This window comes from Coregonus lavaretus (genome assembly GCF_964263955.1).
Source record: "Coregonus lavaretus genome assembly, contig: HAP1_SCAFFOLD_9401, whole genome shotgun sequence".
Lineage (NCBI taxonomy): Eukaryota > Metazoa > Chordata > Actinopteri > Salmoniformes > Salmonidae > Coregonus > Coregonus lavaretus.
In genome coordinates this window covers 5001-15480 of record NW_028160758.1, presented here as the reverse complement: position 1 = coordinate 15480, position 10480 = coordinate 5001, and the positions used below count along the sequence as shown (strand labels likewise).

The 10480-nt window shown below is 41.9% G+C and overlaps 1 pseudogene across 1 annotated transcript in view; it reads left to right on the top strand.

Moving 5' to 3' along the window:
- The first annotated feature begins 501 nt into the window (after positions 1–501).
- LOC311121472 (protein phosphatase EYA1-like) overlaps positions 502–10480 on the top strand; it is a 12452-nt pseudogene continuing 2473 nt past the window's right edge. Inside the window, exons 1-3 of the transcript in view lie at positions 502–779; positions 1932–2077; positions 3097–3180. The product of the transcript in view is annotated as a protein phosphatase EYA1-like (transcript). The remainder of the gene's footprint in view (positions 780–1931; positions 2078–3096; positions 3181–10480) is intronic.

Sequence of the window (10480 nt, the reverse complement as noted above, 5' to 3'; positions counted from 1 at the left end):
GATTATGCCAGAGGAGAGGTGTCCAAATGGCACCCTATTCACTATTTACATTAGTACACTACTTTTGACCAGCTTCCCCCATAAGGCACTGGTCAAAAATAGTGCACTAAATAGGCAATCGGGTGCCATTCGGGACGCATACCCAAAAATACCAAGACAGATCGCTGTCCAGATGTAGGACACAAGAGACATGTGTTTGCATTTATGTTTTGGAATCCGCACTGTAAAGTAACAAGGGGGCATATCTCACGTTACTTACCCTCTCTCTCGCTACCTTTCCACTTTTTCTACCTTTCGTCTCTTCTCTCTTTCTTTCTCCCCCCCCCCCCCCCTCTCTCTCTCTCTCTCTCTCTCTCTCTCTCTCTCTCTCTCTCTCTCTCTCTCTCTCTCTCTCTCTCTCTCTCTCTCTCTCTCTCTCTCTATCTCTCTCTCTCTCTCTTTCCACCCCCACCCTCTCAATCTTTCCATCCTTCCCTCTCCCCACCCTCCTCTCTCTATCCCCTCTCCTCGCCCCAGGACTACCCGAGCTACCCGGCGTTCGGCCAGGGCCAGTATGCTCAGTATTACAACAGCTCTCCGTACACCTCCCCCTACATGACCAGCAACAACACCAGTCCCACCACCCCCTCCACCACGGCCACCTACACCCTCCAGGAGCCCCCCAGCGCCCTCACGGACCCCCCAGCAGGTATGCCCCAGGCCCCCCAGGCCCCCACCCTCCGTCCCCAGGATCAGACGGCTCTGGAGGGGTGGCTATGACGCCAGGGCCACTCGTTATGGTAACCATTACTGGTATTTTAACATTTACATTTACATTTTTAGTCACTTTAGCAGACGCTTTTATCCAGAGCGACTTACAGGAGCAATTAGGGTTAAGTGCCTTGCTCAAGGGCACATCGACAGATTTTTCACCTAGTCGGATTGGGGATTAGAACCAGCGACCTTTCGGTTACTGGCACAACGCTCTTAATCAAATAAACTATAATATTGTGATAATTGTTTGGAATTTATGACAATCAACGATAATCAAAACCCTCCCTGAATTTTGTTGGTCCTAGAAACTGGTATTATTGTAGAAATATAAATTCAAAAATGTTTTTGTGATAATTGTTTTAATTGTTGTTACCCTCCTTTCTAAATAGCATCCAAAATCCACCCTCTGTAACCCTCTATGGAATAGTTTAATGTAGAAATGTGAATTTACTGCAGAGAGTAACTCCAGTTCTTAGAGAGAGAGAGAGGAGAGAGAGAGAGAGAGAGAGAGAGAGAGAGAGAGAGAGAGAGAGAGAGAGAGAGAGAGAGAGAGGGGAGAGAGAGAGAGAGAGAGAGAGAGAGAGAGAGAGAGAGAGAGAGAGAGGAGAGAGAGAGAGAGAGAGAGAGAGAGAGAGAGAGAGAGAGAGAGAGAGAGAGAGAGAGCACAGGGGACCATCTTTCTCCTTTAATAGAAATTACATTAATGCTTCTTCTGGCCTGGCAAGAAGCTCTGATGACATCATCATCCCATCAAGTGAAATAAGATAAGAAGAAGTTCAACCAGCCGGTAGCATCAGAGATGAATACTAACGTTGTTCTCTCTGTCTGTCTGACACTCTGGAAACCATACAACAGAAAGTCCTTTTTATGCAATTATGAGTTATTGTCGAATTTTCTATATTTAACACACCCGCACACACACACACACACACACACACACACACATGCACGCGCGCATACACACACACTTTACAAGACAAAATGGAACTGTCCACTCCTCCCTCAGTCCTGAAGCTGAAATAAATACTATTATTTTCATTTCCTCGTCTTTATTTTAAAACAATCACTTCTTCTTCTTCTCTTCTTCTTCTTCTTCTTCTTCTTCTTCTTCTTCTTCTTCTTCTTCTTCTTCTTCTTCTTCTTCTTCTTCTTCTTCTTCTTCTTGTTCTCCCTTCCAGTAGAGTACAGTACCATTCACAGTCCTTCAACCCCCATTAAAGATTCAGAGTCAATCGATTGCGGCGCGCCTCGGATGGAAAGTCACGTGGCAGAGGGAGAAGGAAACAAAACCAACCCATCACCACCGCCTGACTCTGACCTTGAGGTAGGGTGGGCGTGTGTGTGTGTGTGTGTGTGTGTGTGTGTGTGTGTGTGTTAGCCCCACCGCTGCCTTGGCAACAGACAGCCTCACCCTGTCTGAATCACAATAGACTAATCCACCTTAACCAACGCCACACATCACACACATGAATAAAGTGGTTTTATAACCTAAACATATTATTGGTTACTGAATAGTTTATTAACTATGAAGATATTTTAAAATGTTTAGTTGTCTTGTGAATGTGTAGTTCACATTTATTGAAACGTATTTTATAGTATTTTTGTGTTTTATCAACAATGAATTCTGTTCTGCTTTTACCTTAATAGGTAGAGACAGAGATAAGATGGCTTTGTGTTTCTATGATAGATGACATATACCTCTATGAATATTACTCCTCTGAGGCAGATAACTGACTGATACTCATGTGCCATTAAACATATGGGTAACTATGTATGTTAAATATGTGCGATGTATAAAAGTAACGTGTTAATGATTAGGTCATAAAACATATGGGTGACTAACTGTGTATATGAATGCCTATTAGATACCAGCCAATCCATATGTCAAAGTAACGTGTTAATGATTAATCATTCATAATTAATTATTATTAATAAGATATTAATTCAGAGAGGTTAGGCCCATTAATGGTGCTGACATCGCAGCATGTTAACATAGCCAGTTAATGAGTTAGTCACTATTGATTGGGCTAATGTAAAGGGCAGGGGATGGATGGATGGATGGATGGAGGGAGAGATGTGGTGGTGGTGACCAACAACTGTAGCTAAATGGATCTAGATCCCTGAGGCGCACCAATCCTCTCTCTCTCTCTCTCTCTCTCTCTCTCTCTCTCTCTCTCTCTCTCTCTCTCTCTCCTCTCTCTCTCTCTCTCTCTCTCTCTCTCTCTCTCTCTCTCTCTATTGACCAGGGCAGATCACATTGCAGGATACAGAGTGCAACCATTGATTTTGTTTTACCCTTTTTGTCCCCCCCCCACCCCCCCACCCCCCTCCCCCTCTCTCCAGAGAGTGTTCATCTGGGACTTGGATGAGACCATCATCGTTTTCCATTCCTTGCTCACAGGGTCTTACGCTAACAGATACGGCCGGGTGAGTGACATCACACTCTAGCATCTAGCAGTAGCAAACACACACACACACACACACACACACACACACACACACACACACACACACACAACACACACACACACACACACACAACAACACACACACACACACACACACACACACACACACACAAACACACACACACACACACACACACACACACAACACAGCAGCAGAGCACTTCATCAAGATAGAACAATATTCAACTAGGAGGAAGAGAGGGACGAGCAGGGAGGGAAAATAGACAGAGACATGGAACACGTTGTGGTAGGGACAGAGATATGGAACACGTTGTAGTGGGGACAGAGATATGGAACACGTTGTAGTGGGACAGATACATGGAACACGTTGTAGTGGGGACAGAGACATGGAACACGTTGTAGTAGGACAGAGACATGGAACACATTGTAGTGGGGACAGAGATATGGAACATGTTGTAGTGGGGACAGAGACATGGAACACGTTGTAGTAGGACAGAGACATGGAACACATTGTAGTGGGGACAGAGACATGGAACACGTTGTAGTGGGGACAGATACATGGAACACGTTGTAGTAGGACAGAGACATGGAACACATTGTAGTGGGGACAGAGATATGGAACATGTTGTAGTGGGGACAGAGACATGGAACACGTTGTAGTGGGGACAGAGACATGGAACACATTGTAGTGGGGACAGAGACATGGAACACGTTGTAGTGGGGACAGAGACATGGAACACATTGTAGTGGGGACAGAGACATGGAACACGTTGTAGTGGGGACAGAGACATGGAACACATTGTAGTGGGGACAGAGACATGGAACACGTTGTAGTGGGGACAGAGACATGGAACACGTTGTAGTGGGGACAGAGACATGGAACACGTTGTAGTGGGGACAGAGACATGGAACACGTTGTAGTGGAGACAGAGACATGGAACACGTTGTAGTGGGGACAGAGATATGGAGCGGAACTCAATATACAGATAATTGTTTTATTTTTTGAATAGGCCCGATGAGGCCTGGAGGAGTGTTTGTCTTATCCTACAGCTGTTGGAGCAGTCAGACCTGTTGGAGCTACGCATGGCTGCACCAGGGGCCCAAATGGCACACTATTCCTTACACCAGGGTTTCCCAGACTCTGTCCTGGGCCCCTCCTTGGCAAACCCTGCCCTACACTACCTAGTGCGCTATGTAGGGAATACAGTGCTATTTGGGATGCGGCCTCTGTCTATTGCAGGACCTTGATAGGGTAAGAGTAAGACTGCGCAATATGGTAGTCTTCACTAAATTGACGTGCTAGGTGAGGTTGCAGGCTATAGCTAGGGACCAAGGGCAGAACAGGTGTACTGTGGACTCATCCTAAGTGTTATTTTCTCCTTCAGAAAGACACATTGTTGCTGAATTAATTAAGTGCTCTTCCGTCCACCTCTTTTCACGGATACATTTCCCGGGAGAACTTTGGCCCTTGGCCACCCGATGTAATTAACTTTAACTTGAAAGGAAAGTCTGTCTGAAGAGAGGACAGGACTATACTGGTGTGTTTCCTATTCGTAGCCCTTTCCCTGCAGTCCAATGACCTAGTGGCCTCATGGGTGGAAGGTTATTCATATGTTTCATCATTTCATAATTAATCAACAAGATAAAAACAAAAAAAGCCAAATATCTGGTATTTCTAATGTCAAACGGTTTTGTTATATTTCAGTCTTCTGTGATGTATATAAAGTGTAATATTGGGACGCAAACTCAAACTGTAGTACTTTTAAACTCTATATCTGACATGGTACAGGTGTCTTCTTTTTATAAAGCCCATAACCATGTGTGTGAGGTGTGTACTTTTGTTTAAAAGTAGATTTGTTTAAGACCACCAAGAAACACTCTGTGTGACCCTGATTTAGCCCGCTGCAGTAAAAGGTTAAAAATCTAAGAGTAAATCCTTAAAATCTAAGTAAATCATATGACAGTTTAATAGGATTTACTTGTATGTGGTTATTAGTAGTATATGTATTGTTCATATATCAAATTAAGTGTTGTTTCACTGGATGCCTGGTTGTATTGGAAGAGTTATTTAGGCATGTTCACAGTGTGCCTGGTTATGGTGTACATATGAAGAAGAAAATAATAATTTTATACTCTGTACTATTTGTTTTTGTTAATAAATTGGCCTCTCTAAATTTAAACTTTCAAAACAAACAATTTTCGGAAATATGTCAATCTTCAAATCTCATGGCCAAAGCGATGTCATTGGTTTTATATAACTCTCCATACAAACATTAACTGTACTATATATACCCATTTTAATTATAAATGTCATTATTACGACAACGGCAATCATCTTAGTTCAAATGTTTAAAACATTTTTTTATCAGTCCATCCACCTAAATATCTCCACGTCTATTTCTTTGTATATAATTATACCCAGGTTTTTTGATTTGTATTATGTCTAAGAATTCCCAGCAATTATCTTTAGTTCGTGGTTGTTTTTTAGTTTGGTTGGAGTTTTTCTCCTCTGTTCTTTTTGAAGTCTGAAGATGACATATTGGTTCTCATGGGTCAGAGACCTTAGTGTTTATGGCTCGTTGTGGCCCGCGCTCTGGGACTTTGTTCTGCTATGAGGGAGGGTGCGTCCCAAATGGCCCCCTATTCCCTATATAGTGCACTACTTTAGACCAGAGAATGGCACCCTATTCCCTATATAGTGCACTTTGACCAGAGCTTTGGTATAGGAAAATAGGGTGCCATTTGGGACATAGGTGGGGGTGTTTGAAAGAGGCACTGTTTTGTTTTGGGGGGTGAAAGAGGGCTGCCCCGTGACCTAAGATGTTTATTTACTTTATCCTTAGCCGTGCATGCTGGGTAAAGAGAGAGCGGCTTAGGGAGCGGAGGAAACACGCATGCACACACACACACTCTGGGTCGCTGTGGTGTCTCTCTGAAACAGGAAACACTCCTGACTCCGTAAGGGCCCTCCACTGTTAGAATCAATCCTCATCTAGGACCTAACACACACCAACTCTCTCTCTCTCTCTCTCTCTCTCTCTCTCTCTCTCTCTCTCTCTCTCTCTCTCTCTCTCTCTCTCTCTCTCTCTCTCTCTCTCTCTCTCTCTCTCTCTCTCGCTCTCTCTCTCTCTCTCTCGATCTCTCTTTCTCTTTCTCTTTCTCTTTCTCTTTCTCTTTCTCTTTCTCTTTCTCGTTCTCTTTCTCTTTCTCTTTCTCTTTCTCTTTCTCTTTCTCTTTCTCTTTCTCTTTCTCTCTCTCTCTCTCTTTCTCTCTCTCTCTCTCGCTTACTCTCTCTCTCTCTCTCTCTCTCTCTCTCTCTCTCTCTATCATTCTCTTTATCTCTCTATCTATCTCTTTCTTTTCTCTCTCTATCTCATTCTTTCGCTCTGTCTCTCTCTGTGTCTTTCTCTCTCTCTTTCTCGCTCCTCTTTCTGTTCTCACAAAGAGGGAAATAAAAGAAAGAGATGCAATCATGTAAACTACAACATAATAGATTCATAGACTACCTGTAAACTACAACATCATAGATTCATAGACTACCTGTAAACTACAACATCATTGATTCATAGACTACCTGTAAACTACAACATCATAGATTCATAGACTACCTGTAAACTACAACATCATAGATTCATAGACTACCTGTAAACTACAACATCATAGATTCATAGACTACCTGTAAACTACAACATCATAGATTCATAGACTACCTGTAAACTACAACATCATAGATTCATAGACTACCTGTAAACTACAACATCATAGATTCATAGACTACCTGTAAACAACAACATCATAGATTCATAGACTACCTGTAAACTACAACATCGTAGATTCATAGACTACCTGTAAACTACAACATCATTGATTCATAGACTACCTGTAAACTACAACATCATAGATTCATAGACTACCTGTAAACTACAACATCGTAGATTCATAGACTACCTGTAAACTACAACATCGTAGATTCATAGACTACCTGTAAACTACAACATAATAGATTCATAGACTACCTGTAAACTACAACATCGTTGATTCATTGACTACCTGTAAACTACAACATCATAGATTCATAGACTACCAGTAAACTACAACATCATTGATTCATAGACTACCTGTAAACTACAACATCATTGATTCATAGACTACCTGTAACTACAACATCATTGATTCATAGACTACCTGTAAACTACAATATTGTAGATTCATAGACTACCTGTAAACTACAACATCATAGATTCATAGACTACCTGTAAACTACAACATCATAGATTCATAGACTACCTGTAAACTACAACATCATTGATTCATAGACTACCTCTAAACTACAACATCATAGATTCATAGACTACCTGTAAACTACAACATCATTGATTCATTGACTACCTGTAAACTTCAACATCATAGATTCATAGACTACCTGTAAACTACAACATCATTGATTCATAGACTACCTGTAAACTACAACATCATTGATTCATAGACTACCTGTAACTACAACATCATTGATTCATAGACTACCTGTAAACTACAATATCGTAGATTCATAGACTACCTGTAAACTACAACATCATAGATTCATAGACTACCTGTAAACTACAACATCATTGATTCATAGACTACCTGTAAACTTCAACATCATAGATTTATAGACTACCTGTAAACTACAACATCATTGATTCATAGACTACCTGTAAACTACAACATAATTGATTCATTGACTACCTGTAAACTACAACATCATAGATTCATAGACTACCTGTAAACTACAACATCATAGATTCATAGACTACCTGTAAACTACAACATCGTAGATTCATAGACTACCTGTAAACTACAACATCGTAGATTCACAGACTACCTGTAAACTACAACATAATAGATTCATAAACTACCTGTAAACTACAACATCGTTGATTCATAGACTACCTGTAAACTACAATATCGTAGATTCATAGACTACCTGTAAACTACAACATCATTGATTCATAGACTACCTGTAAACTACAACATCATAGATTCATAGACTACCTGTAAACTACAACATCATTGATTCATAGACTACCTGTAAACTTCAACATCATAGATTCATAGACTACCTGTAATTCATAGACTACCTGTAAACTTCAACATCATAGATTCATAGACTACCTGTAAACTACAACATCATTGATTCATAGACTACCTGTAAACTACAACATAATTGATTCATTGACTACCTGTAAACTACAACATCATTGATTCATAGACTACCTGTAAACTACAACATAATTGATTCATAGACTACCTGTAAACTACAACATAATTGATTCATAGACTACCTGTAAACTTCAACATCATAGATTCATAGACTACCTGTAAACTACAACATCATTGATTCATAGACTACCTGTAAACTACAACATAATTGATTCATAGACTACCTGTAAACTTCAACATCGTAGATTCATAGACTACCTGTAAACTACAACATCATTGATTCATAGACTACCTGTAAACTTCAACATCGTAGATTCATAGACTACCTGTAAACTACAACATCATTGATTCATAGACTACCTGTAAACTACAACATCGTATATTCATAGACTACCTGTAAACTACAACATAATTGATTCATAGACTACCTGTAAACTTCAACATCATAGATTCATAGACTACCTGTAAACTACAACATCATAGATTCATAGGCATAGATCATAGATGGTTAAACTACCTGTAATCTACATAACAACATAAGGCAAGACAGATCCATTCTCCACCCCACCCCTTCCACCATCTTAATCTGAGTGGCGTAAACAAAACCTTCCTCCTCTGTCTCTTTCCCCTAGCTGAGCAGGCTGGACCAGGGCCTATAAATAGAGCTGTATATGAACACACACACACACACACACACACACAGACACACACACACACACACACACACACACACACACACACAACACACACACACACACACACACACACACACACACACACACACACACACACACACACACACACACACACACACACACACACACACACTGCTGTGCTTATCAGTTCTCCTAATTGGCATCAAGGCAGCTCTGGCCCATGAAGCTGATGGCTGAGGCCAGCTGTGGCCCTATCGAGCTGGACAGGGTGCAGCTTTAAGGGGGTGGGGTGTGGGGTCGAGGGGGGGTTAGGAGGGGGTTGGGAGGACTTGGCGCCCCTGTTGATAGTACTGACGACCAGGGACAGGTGGTGTAATGGGGCTGGGGCTGTAGCAGTGACAACAGCGGGCCTCTAGCCTCCTGGCCCGCCTTAACTCCCTCCCTCACCTCGCTGACTGACTGACTGACTGACTGACTGTTTAGGTTTAATTGGAGAGGATTCACTGGCCCCGGCCCGGATGGAGAGAGAGAAGCACTTTACCCCCACCCTGTTTTCCCACCAACTAACTTCCCCTGTCCGTTTGTAAGACTAAATCACTTCTATTCCAGAGGTGGAAGAGGAAGGTAAAGAGGGGAGGGGTGATGGGGGGGGGGACGGGGGGCAGCCTCATTATTTTTGATGAATTCTGACTGAAAGATTGATTCAAACTGGGGGTTTGGAAAGAAAAAGATAGCCACCCAAAGAGCGGAGAAGATTAAGTTCGTCTTGTGTGGTTAGTGTTCTGTGTGGTTTCAGTGAAGACATTACCGTTGCAGGGCGTTGTGGTGCATTGTGGGGTGTGACAGGTAATCAGTGCAAAGCTCAGGTGTGTCTTTAGGTGGTTTAACTCTTTAATCCCTCCCTCTGGTCCTCACACACACACACACACACACACACACACACACACACACACACACACACACACACACACACACACACACACACACACGCTGGTCTCATAGCATTAGGATAGTAAGCCTGCAACCTAGCCATAGTCTCTGTGCCTTTATTACTGCTGATTAGAAATGTAAGACCGTAAGACATTTCATTTTGGGAGGGGGAGAATTAAAACACATTTTGAATGAATTGATTTCTGTGTTACATCATGTTTGTAATTTAACCAAGCTTAGAGAAAGACACTAAAAGAGAGCGCGAGAGAGAGAGCGAGAGGAGAGAGAGAGGAGAGAGAGAGAGAGAGAGAGAGAGAGAGAGAGAGAGAGAGAGAGCAACTTAAAGGAATATGCTATTTCTGTGGCTTTTTGCCAAGGCACTCTGGTGAAATGTAGAATATGTTTATATACTTTTGGCGACTTATTCAGTGAAAAGTCAACCATTCAACGTTTTTTCACAAAGTGGTTGTCCACTAGTGGAATAAGAAAGGACACAGATACACGCGATGC